The sequence below is a fragment of the Furipterus horrens genome, unplaced genomic scaffold, assembly GCF_987537825.1.
Source record: "Furipterus horrens unplaced genomic scaffold, mFurHor1.1.pri manual_scaffold_6, whole genome shotgun sequence".
NCBI lineage: Eukaryota > Metazoa > Chordata > Mammalia > Chiroptera > Furipteridae > Furipterus > Furipterus horrens.
Genome location: NW_028327176.1, coordinates 2,668,526 through 2,682,201, shown reverse-complemented (window position 1 = coordinate 2,682,201; position 13,676 = coordinate 2,668,526). Strand labels below are relative to the sequence as shown.

Here is a 13,676-nt window from a genome sequence, read left to right as displayed (position 1 = left end):
GATCCGTTCCCTCTTTTGGGCCATACTTCTCTGTCTCCTCATCTTGACAGGCTCCTGTGTGTTTGCCTCTGTGTCTTAGGTAGAGCTGTTGCTCCTGTTATGTTGTAAGGGGCAGAGCCTTAGTGTTCATCAGTACAGGGTGACTCGTTTCACCACCTGGTGGCGTTGGTGTCGGGGAGGGGTCTGAGAGGGAACAATGCTGCCTGCCCAGCACTCACCCCTTTTCCAGGCACTTTTCCCATTTCTGTATGGGATTGGCACCTCTCTAGCTGTCACTCTGGCCATCGTTCCCAGAGTGGGTGGGTCTGCAGATGTTCTAGGATCATGGGGGCCCTTTAAACAAGTGGACTCTGCTGAGAGACCAGCAGTTTCTGCCTCCACCCCAACCCCCACTGGTCTGCACAGTCAGAAGCAATGAGGCTTCATTTTCCCCGGGGCTGGGACCATGAGCTGCGTGGCCTGGTCTGGTGCTGGAAGCGCTCCACAGGTGTCCCTCCTGACTTTCTAAAACATGTGACTGTGCTTTCTGCTGGCCTGCCACTGTCGCTGCTGCTGGCACCACCACACTGCATCCTCTCTGCCCCGGCTCCGCCCCTCCTACCTGTCTGGATGAGTATTTCTTCTTTATATCTTTATTTGCTGGACTTCCATGCAGCTCGGTTTTCTGGAACTTCTGGTTGTCTCTAGTTCTGAGGTAGTTGTGATCCTTCTTAGTTGTGGAGGGAGATGCAGCCTGTCTGTCTAGGCCTCCGTCTTGGCCAGAAGTTCCAAACCACCATTCTTATTATCAATAGAAGAAACGTCTGAGAATCCCCCATCAGGGAAGGACTCGGTTCGCTTTCATCCCATTTGGCTCGCCCAGGCACAGTAGCATGGATTTGAGAGGCAGGGACTCAGGGACAAGGAACCAAACGCTGCTGCCTGGAGAGCTGCTGGCCAACCACACAGGGACAGAGCTCTGGGCAGAACTGAAAACCTGTTCAGCCTGCTTTTGGGAGCCTTTTTGGGCCCCTATATTGCTTTGTGTCATTTTTGTTGTCCTGTGTCATGGGGCAAGAATGGTGCAGTGCAAAGAGCATTCACTAAAGACTTCCAGAGAGTTCCGCAGCCGCTGAGGCGGGCACACAGCCCCGGTGCTCTTAGGTGAGGGGAGCGAACCGCGCAGACCAGCCAACGCTCCGGAGACCCGGGGTGCAGTGCCGGGCGCTTGCTGGGGGTGCGGAGGGCGTGGCTGCATCTTCCCAGGGTGGTGGTGGGGATGGGGGTGGGCCTGGGAGACATGAAAGACTGACCAGGGTTCCCAAGGGAAGGAGAGGCTGTCCACCCAGAGGAACGGGGTGGACAATGGCACCGAGACCTCGGGTGGCCCGTCCAGTGCAGGGACCACATGACGACTGTCTGACCTTGGCTCCTCTTTCGTGCCCCCTCCCCCGCATGTGGCAGGTTTGTTAGTGAGGGTCATCCCAGGGCAAGCGGAGGGGACACGTCCTCACACGAAGTGCGCAGGTGCTGGGGCTGGGGGAAAGGACCGAGCCCCGCCGCCCGTGCCTCCGTGGATGGGACCCCTCCAGACAGACACAGTGGGCGGGGCTGGCGTTCTGTGGGTTGGCTTGTGGGTTTGGTTCTTGTTCCCGTCCCTCTGCTGTACTGTTGGGGCCACTCTGACCTCACAGGGGGTCAGCTGTATGGGAGCCCAGCTTTCGGGGTGTCCTGAGTGCACTTCATTTTCCCAGGTCCCATCGGTCCTTGTTCTCGCTTCTTCCCCCTCTGGCCGGGAAGGTCGCCCGATGTCCCTGTGGGGAGGTGAGTGGTGTCAATTCCAGAGATGAGTTCACGTCATGGCCTTTGCTTCCGTCACCCGGCAGGCCTCCCAAAGAGGGGGCAGTGACAGACGTTGTTAGGGAGGTGGGGGCCTGGGTCCTGGCTGCAGAATTCTCCAGGTCCCCAGGGGGATGAGGGCGGTCACCGTTGATAGGAGGGCAAGCAAGCCATGCAGCTAAGCCTCAGTGAACCCCGTGAGTTCACTGCCTCTGTTCTGGGAAAACGGGTGCATTGCAGTGTGGCCTGAGCATCTCCCACTCAGCCCAGATCCCGGACGCGTACCCGCCGCCAGGCCCCCTGGGGGAAGGACGTGCTCACCTCTGTCCCTTGTGTTCTGTTCCAGGCTGGAAAGGAAGCCCTAGAACGCTTCTCTTCTCCCCGCTGGGGCCAAAGGGAGCTCCATGGGCCCCAACTCCAGACACACGGCTCCTTCCCATCGTTTGCGAATGGAAGACACACGGTCAGGAAATGGAAGCGGTCGGCTTCCCGTAGGCGGGTAGAGGGGGCGCGGGGAAACCCGAGGGACTTGCCATCCAGATTCTGTCCCTTTGTGAACCCCACGCTGGCTCCGTGCCCGGAACCCAAGCAGCAGCCACAGCTCCTGCACGTCAGCGTGTGCCCGGACGACCGCTGGAGCTGCTGCCTGGGACCCCGCAGAGACTTTGCTCTTCGGGTGGCTTTTCCAAGACACGTTCCCTTCTTTTCTTTAGCTCCTTTCTGTTCTGTTTTGCCCTTTGGCATTTGGGTGCAAAGTATGGTGAACAACAGTTGTTTTTTCCAGGGGGGCTGCTCGGCAGGCGCGTGTCTGGGGCGTCCGGAGATGTATTCCACACTTCCCGTAAAGCACGTGACAGCTGTCCCAGTGGACGGCTGACGCCTTCATGACTCCCCTTTTTGTTAATGCTCCTGGCCCCTTTAACACAAGTGGATCCAGAGTGAGCAGAAATCTGCCCTGACCTAATTGATTTTATTCCCTGTCCAGTTAGGAAACTGGGCAGAAGTCCTCGGAGCTGAGCCAAGGTGTGGACATGCCTCCAAGCAAGGCGGTCACCAGAGGAGGTCACCGGGGCTGCTCAGCCCAGGACACAGCCTTCGAGGGAGGGGGCCAGAGGCAGGGGCAGAGCTGCCCAGTGAGCGTGGCCCCAGACTTGGAGTTCGATGCCGTTCGAGTGCCCTCCCACTGCTTTGTGACCTCGAATAGGCCACTGCGTGCTGTTCAATCCTGGGTACTTCGTCTGCACCGTGAGCACAGGAGGAGCTGCCTGCTAAGAGCCTTGTGAGCATGAAGTTAGAGGAGGTACCAGCTGCAAACTCTGCTTGGTGGCAGCACACAGTAGGGCTCCAGCACACCTGTCACTGTGCTTATTTCTACCTGGGGCAGAATCGGGCTACCTGGAGTGGCCAGAGCCCAATGTCTGGGAGAGGACATTGTTTTTGTGAGTATCCTCTCCCTCCTGCTGCCCCCGGCCCCTTGGGAGGCCGTTTCTGATACACTTGCCAGCTCCAGCTGTAAGTCCAAGGTCAAGGTTCCTTTCTCAGGGGCTGCCAGAGTCTTCGGAAAGGCTCACCTGGTCCATCTGACTAACTCTGAGGACGCTTGCCTGCACGCGACAGCTAAGCTGCCCGTGGGAGCGGTTTGCAACATGACCCCAGGAGAGGGGCCACATCGGTCGAGGGTGGGACTCGCACGGCACGCCTCTACCTCTCCCAGCCTTCCGGCTGGGCTTTGAGAGGAGCACTAGAAACCCAGTCACCCCCATTGGACATTGCTAACAGCCCGTTTCCAATGAGAAGTGCCAGTGTGCAGGTGTGACTCACACCCTCTGTATACGTTCTGCTGTGTGATGGTTTATTTTCTTGACACCAGATGAATCATGCACAGTGAACCTGGCCTACATTTACACAATCTCGTCTGCGGATCCTGGGTTAACATCAAGGGAGTGATTAGATTGACAGGTAAGGTGGTGGGGGACGAGGAGCCTGTCTTTTGGACCCTGTAGGCAAATTATTTTAAGGGAGTGAGGAGTCAAAAGAGTTCTCATGAACCAAAGGGTCTTGGAACTCCTGAAGGTCCCTCCAGGTTAGAAGCTCACCTAACATGTGCCACACATGCCGCAGCCTCGTCGCGGAGACACGGAGCCCCGGGGGGCCCCCCTGATGCTCCTGAGAGAGCGTCGGTTCCACAGCCCCGCGACCGGCCCGCCTCGCGCTAGGGTGCTTGTCCCCTCACCCTTTGGATGTGACCTGGAGGGCCTCTGGTGGGACGGATGCACAGCCCCTTGGGAGACAGTGTGGTGGGCTCTACCAAAACTGAACATACTCTTACCACGTGATCCAGCGATTGCTCTCCTTGCTGTCTGCCCCGAGGAGCGGAACACTCACGTGCTCACAAAACCCACCCACGGACGTTCATAGCAGGCTGCCTTGTAGAGAGCATTTGTTTCATATCAGAGTGTATTTAATGGACTTCTTAATGTTTAAGAATGTAGCAATAGTACTTTGAAAATACGAAAGCCTTGTAACTGTTTAAATTGGGGGGACAGGTATGTTTTAGGTCTGTCCTGGAGACGAGGGGTAAAAGGCCAAGTCCTGCACGTCCCACGGCTGCATCTGTGTTATGTGGCACAGGGCTCACATGTCCGCCACTTGCGGTGACAGTGCAGACGGGACGAAGGGCACCTCTGTGAGGTCCCTGTTAGAGTTCACAGCAAACTCAGCAATCACAGAGCTATTTAAAAATATAAGCTGGGCAAGAAACAAATGATTTCTGACCAGGGTCTATTAAGGAGCTCAAATTTGATTAGTTCTTGGCCCAGATAATCATTTGCCTCTAGCAATTACAGGCCACTGTAGTTGTGATTATTCTATAAAAGCTAATAAACACTACCTGGGGTTAATATTTGCTCCTGAGGAATGTTTGCCAAGAGCTTAGCAGAGTGGCCTGCTAGCTTTGCATACAAAGGTCAAAACACCAAAATCTTTTTAGCAACATTAATTAAAAAAAAAAAAAATGTGTGCAAACAGTTATACCCAGTCAAGCTGAAATCTGATATAGAAATAGGCAAAAACCTTAGGAATTTTGCATAGTCAGCTAAATACTGTCCATCTGTAATGAATTCCAGCCAACTAGCCCTGCCACTGATTGAGACTCCAAAATGACCCCAGCTTAAATCTATACCGTGTGCTGTGTGCCTGTCAGAGAGGTGCAAGTGAGGGCTGAACTCTTGCTAATTTAAAGATTAGATAGATATCATGCTAACCAGACTGTGATTTGTTGGCTTAAGAATGGCATGTTGGCTAATCTTCTCAACAAAGACTAATAGGGAACGCACTCATGACCTATGTACCTCGTTTTCTGAAAGTGTCAAGTTTTTAAAAAGATTTTATTTACCTCTAGAGAGAGGGGAAGGGAGGGAGAAAGACAGGGAGAGAAACATCGATGTGTGGCCAGGAACCTGGCCAGCAACTGGTGACCCATTGATTTGCAAACCACTGAGCCACACCAGCCAGGGCATGTCAAGTTTAATTATTTAAGTAGGGTTTTCTTTGACTTAACACCCTGGTGGACATATGCAAGCAAGTGTGCTTGAATTTCAGTTACTGCGTTTGATACGCACACATCCTCTTAATTAGGCCAGTGGCCCAGAAAAAATGAAACTTTAATCTTCGTGGCCTCATAGCCAAAATATAGTATCCTTGTTAAATTCACAAATGATTAATCTCTAGGTCAAGAATCAATGTAGCCATGTACCCAGGCTATAGCTTTTTGAGCTTGCTGAGGTACAAAAACAAAGTTGCTGTGATTACAGACCTAGAAAAACAAAGAAAAAGAAATCAAAGAACTATTAAAGCTAATAGAGGAGTTTCTATGTATCCAGATCCAAGACTGGGTAAAATCATCTCTCTGTTTATTCATCAGCAACCACCAACTAGAAAACTTAATGAAAGATACTAGTTATATTTGCAATAGCAAATCTACTGATGATTAATTTAAACAAGGTCATGCCAGACATTTAAGAGTGCGCAAGATATTGTCACTCACGGGACGTTGTATCTAATGGGCTTCCAAGGACCAGGTGGAGGCGTGAAAACCTCTTCTCTTCTCTTGTCAGAAAGGCACCCGTCCTGCCGTGGGCAGCCATCCAGCAGGCGGGCTTAAGGGCGAGGCTTTTGTGGCTTTCTGGAACTTCTGAATATCTGTCGTTGGAAGGGAGACATCAGTACTGGGAGCCGTTGAAGCATGGCCATCAGAGGGCAGAGTAAAGGCCGAGACTTCCCTTTTTCCTTCTTGCCTGCTCAGATGTCCCTTGCCTTGCGGGACTGGTCCACAACGTGGGACTCCCATTTCGGGGGTCCCTTTGCCGTGTGCGTCCATCTCACTGCCGTAGCGCGCCACGTGTGGACGACAGGTGCGCGTGTTTCCGCCGCGGGTCTGTGAGCTCTCGGAGGGCAGGACGTCTCTTCGTTCCATTTGTATGTCCCTCGCTGGGCACAAAGTCTGGGGAAAAACGGAGGCTTAAAAGTTGTTTCATTGAATTCATAGAAAAAATCATTATGTTCTTTTAATTTTTCTGGCTCCGTTAGGGACTTCTGTGATTTTGTGGGATAAGTTTAACACTTTGTTTAAAAGTGTCACGTGAGCAACCTATCATCCCGATTGTAATGCCGCTGTTGTCATATTCATTCCATGGAAAAAGGGACTTAGAAACCCTGATGTCTGACCTGGCTGGCCTGACTGTCCTCACACACTGCACCTCCCTGGGCGTCCCCAGAGGGATGGGACAGACCGGGCGCCAGCACAGCCTGGGAAGAGCTCTGTGTCTGATTCTGCTTGCACGTCCTTAGGAGTTCTTGGCTCCCACGCCGGACCATCCTGGTCATAGATTTGCTGCCGGTGGGAAGTCTCAAGGGAGGAGCAGCATCGCCCCTCGTCCGTAAGACACAGACAGTTGTCTGCCTACAACATGGCAGAGGGGGCTGGCCACCTCAGAGCCCAGGTCTCTGCCTTGAGGGCAGTGTTGAGGGGCTCTGGGCATGGCAAGGGGAGACTGTTTGTGGCCATGATGATGGAGGGCCATGGGCCATGCCTAGTCACCGTCTGAGTTTCCTGGGGGACTGTAGTCTAGGAGGCACCCAAGGAAGCAGGAGGCTGTGGGGACAAGACTGAGAGCCAGGCGCTCCCTGATCACCATGTGACCTGGGCCACCATGTGCCCCTGTGAAATGGTCGCTGATGAGCAGCTTCCCACTGTGGCTGGAAGAGCCAGTTAACATTGTCCGTGAAAGGGGGTGGGTTCCCAGCTTCTCTCGCTGTGAACAGGGAGAGGTTCTGGGTGCCGACTGGGGCCAAGGAGAGACGGACAGGAGTTGGTAGGTGGCTTCTGGTTCTTGCCCGTGTTCCTTTGCCAATTGCAGACTGATAGCAAACCTGCTCATTTGTCGTGTGTGCTCAGCTATCTGTCCAAAACATGCCACCAGAAGATGCTGAGTAGGGGGAGGGGAGCCAGAGGAGGGCAGACATGCTGTCCTGGGCTCTGAACCTTTGGTCGGTTCCCACTTAGCTCCAGAGTGGAGGACGAATGGGGGATTTGCAGCCTTGGATGAGTGGACGGACCGGATGAAGAAACAGCCCCCGGGGGTAAGAGGCGCATGCAGAAGGTCCTGCTTCGGGGAACCCTCTAGTGGAAATCTCTGGGAAACGGTGCAGCGTGGACCACGAGCTCCCCATCCCAGCTCGCCCCAGAGCACAACAGGGCCCGCATGCAAACACAGGGGAGCCCGTGTGTGCACGTGAACTCTGCGCAGACAGACGCGGCAAACACGCATTTCTGACGTCCTGGCTCAGGCGAGAGGTCGTGGAAGCAGAAGAGCGAGGAGGTCTGGGCCAGGTTTTAGCTCAGCTCCCGGAGGCTGGCCTTGGCGTCCTCATCTGGGACACATGCCGAGGACAGAGATGGGTCCCCAGCTAAAGTCCCGTGATTCCCAGAAGGGTAAAAAGGCCATGTCTCTCTCTCTTCACATGGTTTTATTAGTTTCACAAACACTTCTAACCCAGGATGCTTCGACCCCTGGATGGGTACCGAGGCATTTTCTTGTTACAGAGACTTTTCATTGAGGATTTCTGGTTATATAATTTGTTATATAATTTGTGTGTTCTCTAGGAACATAATTATTAAGCGTTTACCAAGAGATTTATATTTTCTTCCAAACGTTTGAACTTCAGATTTATTTTTAGCTTTTAAATGAAGTTTGAAAATTTATCTGGTTCACTGGATATTTTCCAACGGGACTACTTGCCCCATTTCATAGATACTAAGATTAAACTCTCAGCAAAGTTGTCTAGAGCTTTCTTTTCGGAATCACATTTCTTTAATAATTTCTCCTCTAAAAACCAGAAAATAGCAATGTTGGAAAAATCCCTTCTTGAGTTTTTTTTCCTTGCTTGTAGTTATCTGATTATTTTTGTAACAGTTTAATTGAGATAAAATGTGCATACCGTACACTTTGCACATTTAAAGTGTATATAGGCCAATGGTTTTAACTTATTCACAGAGTTATGGAAATTTTGCCGAAAACAATATTAAATATTTTCCTCCATCCAAAAAGCAACCTCCCCTTCAGCTCCCACTCCCCAAGTCATTCCATCCCGTCCTCAGCCCAAGGCAGCCACTGGTCTACCCTCTGTCTCCTATGCTTTGCTAATTCTGGGCATTTTATAGAAATGGCATCATACAATAGGTGGCATTTTGCAGGTGGTTTCTTTCTTCTTCTTTTTTTTTAAAAGTGTGTTTTATTGATTCTGTTGTTACAGTAGTCCCAATTTTTTTCCCTTTGCTCCCCTCTGCCCAGTACCCACCTTCCTCCAGCAATCCCACCCCCCTTAGCTCATGTCCATGGGTCATGCATATAAGTTGTTTGGCTTCACCCTTTCCTATATTATTCTTAACTCCCCCCTGTCTGTTTTGTACCAACCGATTAAGCTTCTTAATCCTGCACCATTTCCCCATTTCTCCCCCTCCCCCTCCCAGCTGATAACCCTCCAAGTGGTCCCCGTACCTAGGATTCTGTTCCTGTTCTGGTTTGCTTAGTTGGATTTTGTTTTTATTTTTTAGATTCTGCTGTTGATAGTTGTGAGTTTGTTGTCATTTTAATGTTCATAGTTTTGATCTTCTATTTCTTAAATAAGTCCCTTTGACATTTCATATAATAATAGCTTGGTGATGATGAACTCCTTTAGCTTTACCTTGTCTGGGAAGCACTTTATCTGCCCTTCCATTCTAAGTGATAGCTTTGCTGGATAGAGAAATTATGGTTGTAGGCTGCTTTTCATCACCTTGAATACTTCTTGCCAGTTTCTTCTTGCCTGCAAAGTTCCTTTTGAGAAGTCAGTAGGTAACTCTCTGCTTTTCTCTTGCTGCTTTTAAGATTCTGTCTTTATCTTCAGCCTTTGGCATTTTAATTATGATGCATCTTGGTGTGGTCCTCTTTGGGTCTAGCTTGTTTGGGACTCTCTGTGCTTCCTGGACTTATATGTCTATTTCCTTAGAAAATTTGGGGAGTTTTCCTTCATTATTTTTTCACAAAAGCTTTCATTTTCTTGCTCTACCTCTTCCCCTTCTGGCACCCCTATGGCTCAGATGTTGGCACATTTGAAGTTGTCCCAGAGGTTTCTAAGCCTCTCCTCATTTTTTTCAATTCTTGTTTCCTCATTCTGCACTGGTTGACTGTTTTTTTCTTCCTTATGTTCCAAATCATTGATTTGAACCCCGGTTTCCTTCCCTTCACCATTGGTTTTTGTGTGGAATTTTCTTCGTTTCACTTAGCATAGCCTTCACTTCTTCCCTTATGCATTTGCCATACTTAAGCATATTTTTCAAGACTGTGAGCATCTTTCTCACCAGGGTTTTGAACTCTGCATCTGTTAGGTTGTCTATCTCCTCATCTGTGAGGCTGGCTATCTCCTCCTGACTTAGTTCTCCCACTGGAACTTTGATCTGTTCCCCCTTTTGGTCCATACTTCTCTGTTTCCTCATCTTGACAGACTCTTGTGTTTGCCTCTGTGTCTTAGGTAGAGTTGTCACACCTGTTACATTGTAAGGGGTGGAACCTTAGGGATTCGTCAGTACAGGTGACCCGTTTCCCCACGTTGTGGCGCTGTGTGGGGGAGGGGTCTGGGAGGGAACAGTGCCACCTGCCCAGCACTTGCCCCTTTTCAAGGCACTTTTCCCACTTCTCTATGGGACTGGCACCCCTCTAGCTGTTATTCCCAGAGTGGGTGGCTCTGCAGCTGTTCTAGGAACATGGGGGCCCTTTAAACAAGCGGACTCTGCTGAAAGACTGGCAGTTTCTGCCTCCGCCCCAACCCCCACTGGTCTGCACAGTCGGAAGCAGTGAGGCTTGATTTTCCCCGGTGCTGGAACTGTGAGTTGCATGGTTTGGTCTGGGGCTGGGAGTGCTCCCCAGGTGTCCCTCCCAACTTTTAAAATGCGTGACTGCATTTTCCGCTGGCCTGCCCTCTGCTGCCACCACCACACCGCGTCCTCTCTGCCCCAGCTCCGCCCCTCCTACCTGTCTGGATGAGTATTTCTTCTTTATGTCTTTGTTTGTTGGACTTCCATGCAGTTTGATTTCCTGGAAATTCTGGTTGTCTCTAGTTTTGCGATAGTTGTGTTCCTTCTTAGTCGTGGAGGAAGATGCAGTGTGTCTGTCTAGGCCTCCATCTTGACCAGATGTCACAAGTTGTTTCTTTCACTGAGTGTCATGTGTCCAAGGTTTGTTCACATTGTAGCGTGGCTGAGTAAGCACTTTGTCCCTGTTCATGACTGAATAATACTCCGTGGCATAGATATGCCACACTTGGTTTTTTCATTCCTCTGCTGATGGTCCGTTGGGGTTTCTCCACCTTTGGAAACCCTTCCCACCACTATTACACATAACACTGCTATGAACACTTGTGTATCCATTTTCCATGGACGTATTTTTATTTCCCTTGGGTATATGCACTAATTTGTGCATTAATTTGTATACTGATTTGAGGAACTGTCAGCCTGCTCTCCTCCCCAGCAGTGTAGGAGGGTTCTGATTTGCCCACATCCTGCTAACACTTATAATAATCAGTCTTTGTGATTGCAGCCATCCTAGCAAGGTGTGAAGTGGTGTAGGAGAGAGGCTTCTGTCCTGATGACCGATGATGTTGATTATCGTTCCGTGTGCTCCTTGGCCCCTTGGGTATCTTCTCTAGAGAAACCTGACTCTCTTTTTAGCTTGTCTGTTGGGAGGCATATCACTGTCCCCTCTGTCTTCTGTTGCCTAGTGGTCTTCCAGGGCAGGGCACCTGGCAAATAATTTCAAATCTGGAGATTTGGGGACCCACAACACAGTATGATTAACTACACATCAGTTTTATTCCTCCCTGACTCCACTTAAAAAGTAAGGAATATGTAAGTACTTTTACAAGAAAGACTTATTTGTCATTAGACATTCCCATTGCAACACAATACACTCCAGCTTTCAACTCCAATATCTTCATTTTATATACTTGATTAGGATAATTTTGGTTTCATAATATTGTCTGTTTATAAGGAAACACTACTGGCTCAGGAAAAATCAGCTTTAAGTATAAAGGTCCTAGTTTATTTTAGAAATTCTAGCAATCAAATTAGAGAATTAAGGGAAAACAAACGACCGGGATTACGTTTCTCCTGCTTCAGGGAACACTGCTGAGTTCTCAGGCACCCCACTCCCTTTCCTTCTCGTTGGGCCTTTGACCAGGAGTTCCCTGCCAATGTGCCATGTGGTTTCCATACAGAGAGGCAGAGCAGGAGACTGAGTTCTCATCTCCTTAGACCGAGCCCTTCCAAGAGCAAGGCAGTAGTCGTGCCCAGAAAGCTTTTCTAGGAGTGAAACACCAAGCTGGGGTCTCACCTGGCCTTTGTTCACACCTGGGGGTGGAAGGAAGTTAGCTCTGCATCCTGGGCACACTCTTTTTCTCCATCTTTCTCTCTCTCTCTCTCTCTGGATTGCTTAGGGATCTGTTTGTTGTGGGGGTAAGACAATAAGTAAGACCCAGTCATGGCTCAAGGACTGAAGAGGGGTGTGCCCAGGGGCTAACCCACCAGGGGGGTTGTGGGCCCCCGAGGCTGGTGCCTGGGTAGCGGGGGCTCGGCCGCGCAGGGGTGCTGGGGCCAGGGTTCCCCAGGGAAGGAGGTCGGCCACCCCTTGGTGGTGAGTGGGTGCGACCAGGTGGACAACGAACAGGGGCCCTTTAGGGGTGTGGCTCAGGGGAGCCACAGCGGTCACACCGTGAGGGCGGGTGGGCACCGTGAGGGAGCGAGCTGGGGTGAACAGCGGACAGCCACCTTTCCTGGAGGTGTCCCAGCTCCGGCGACGTCCTCCCGGTGCCCTCGCTCTTACGCTCCGGCCCAGCAGAGAGGGGAGTGACGTACTCTGTCAGGAGAACTTCGCACAGGTTCCGCCACGCCCGCCTTCTTCCTCCCAAGTCCCCGCTGTCCCGGGAGGCGTCTGCACTCCTTCCTCAGACGGAAGGCTGTCTGGGGCCCTCACCGTCAGCACCTGATCTATTGGATGGGCTTCATTTACAACTTTCCTCCTTAAAATGGGGCTCCCGGCGCAGAATGCAGCACTCCAGTGTGGCTGGCACAGTGTGGTGTTCGGGGGCCACGAGCAGTAAGCGGTGACATTCAGCCCACACTGCTGAGCTCAGGCCACGTGCTGAGCCTTCTTTACCCACTAAACCAGGTCCGTTCACCCCAGGGCACGTGACTCTGGCCCGAGATACAGATTAGTTATTTATACCTATTTATTTTCATCTCTTTAGCTCTGACCCATTTTTCTTAAAGATGCCAGGACCTTTTAAATCCCGATTCAGCTGTCCAACAATGTCTTGGCGACCTCTCTGCACCTGGTGTCATCGGGAGAGTTTAGACCAACGGAACCTCCCAGTTGGCTTTCATCCAATAATGTGATAACTCTGTTCGGTCAGCAGGTTGAGTGCAGAACCAGCAGCCTTGGTTTTCTCAAGAACTGACGTCGGTGCCTCAGGGCTTAAATGACTGGATCGGACCTTATTTGTGAATCTGACAGAAGTCTTGGAAGTACCGTTCCCCGAGGAATAAACAGACGCCCCGGCCTTTCTGAGTTAAAGGGTGGATCTGCTCTAGCACAGTAAACGGAAATGCTATTAAAATGCAAGTTGCCCGTCCCTCTTTGAGACCTCGAGAATATACACTTTAATAAGCAATTTGCCCGAACACCGGGGTGGGAAGATCCCGAGTAGTCACGTGTCCCTGGCCCAGGTGGTGGGCTGTGGTCAAGGGCAGGCAGCTGGCATCTGGTCTAGGGTAGTGAGCTGTGGAATCCCTCGTGGGCAGACACCCCATGTGGGTGGGCACAGTGATGCCAGCAGGGTTTTTGCTGCATCTTATAACATTTATTTTCTAATCTATGGCCTCTTCCGCCATGATCTGGCCTTCAGCCTGGGCCAGCGAGCATCTCTGCCGGCATCACCGGAGCATTCCTGCGCCTTTGTCATCGCTGTCTGGGGACAATGACTCTTCTGCCCTGGCTGTATGCAGTGGCTGATCTCATCCCTGCTGGCCTGTCTCTCCCGCCCGTCAGAGTCTGGAGTCCTGGCCTCAGCGGGACTGACTCCCAGTTCTTTCCACACAGCCCGCCGCTCTGAACCCACGCGGCGCAGACAGGGTGGGTCTGGCACCGGGCTAGGGAAGAGTGTCCGAAACACTGACGGACTGAGTCACAGCTCTCTGGATCCTCACGTTATGTTTACCCGTCCCACGTGGCTGCCAAGGTTCCGCCCAGGCTCATGCGACTCTGGCT

At 51.3% G+C, this 13,676-nt stretch overlaps 1 long non-coding RNA gene across 1 annotated transcript; it reads left to right on the top strand.

Moving 5' to 3' along the window:
• The first annotated feature begins 2,699 nt into the window (after positions 1-2,699).
• Positions 2,700-13,236, top strand: LOC150005586 (uncharacterized). The gene is made up of 3 exons (XR_016511675.1): positions 2,700-3,257; positions 3,689-3,777; positions 12,823-13,236. It is a non-coding gene; the product is annotated as an uncharacterized LOC150005586 (long non-coding RNA).
• The last annotated feature ends 440 nt before the right edge of the window (positions 13,237-13,676 follow it).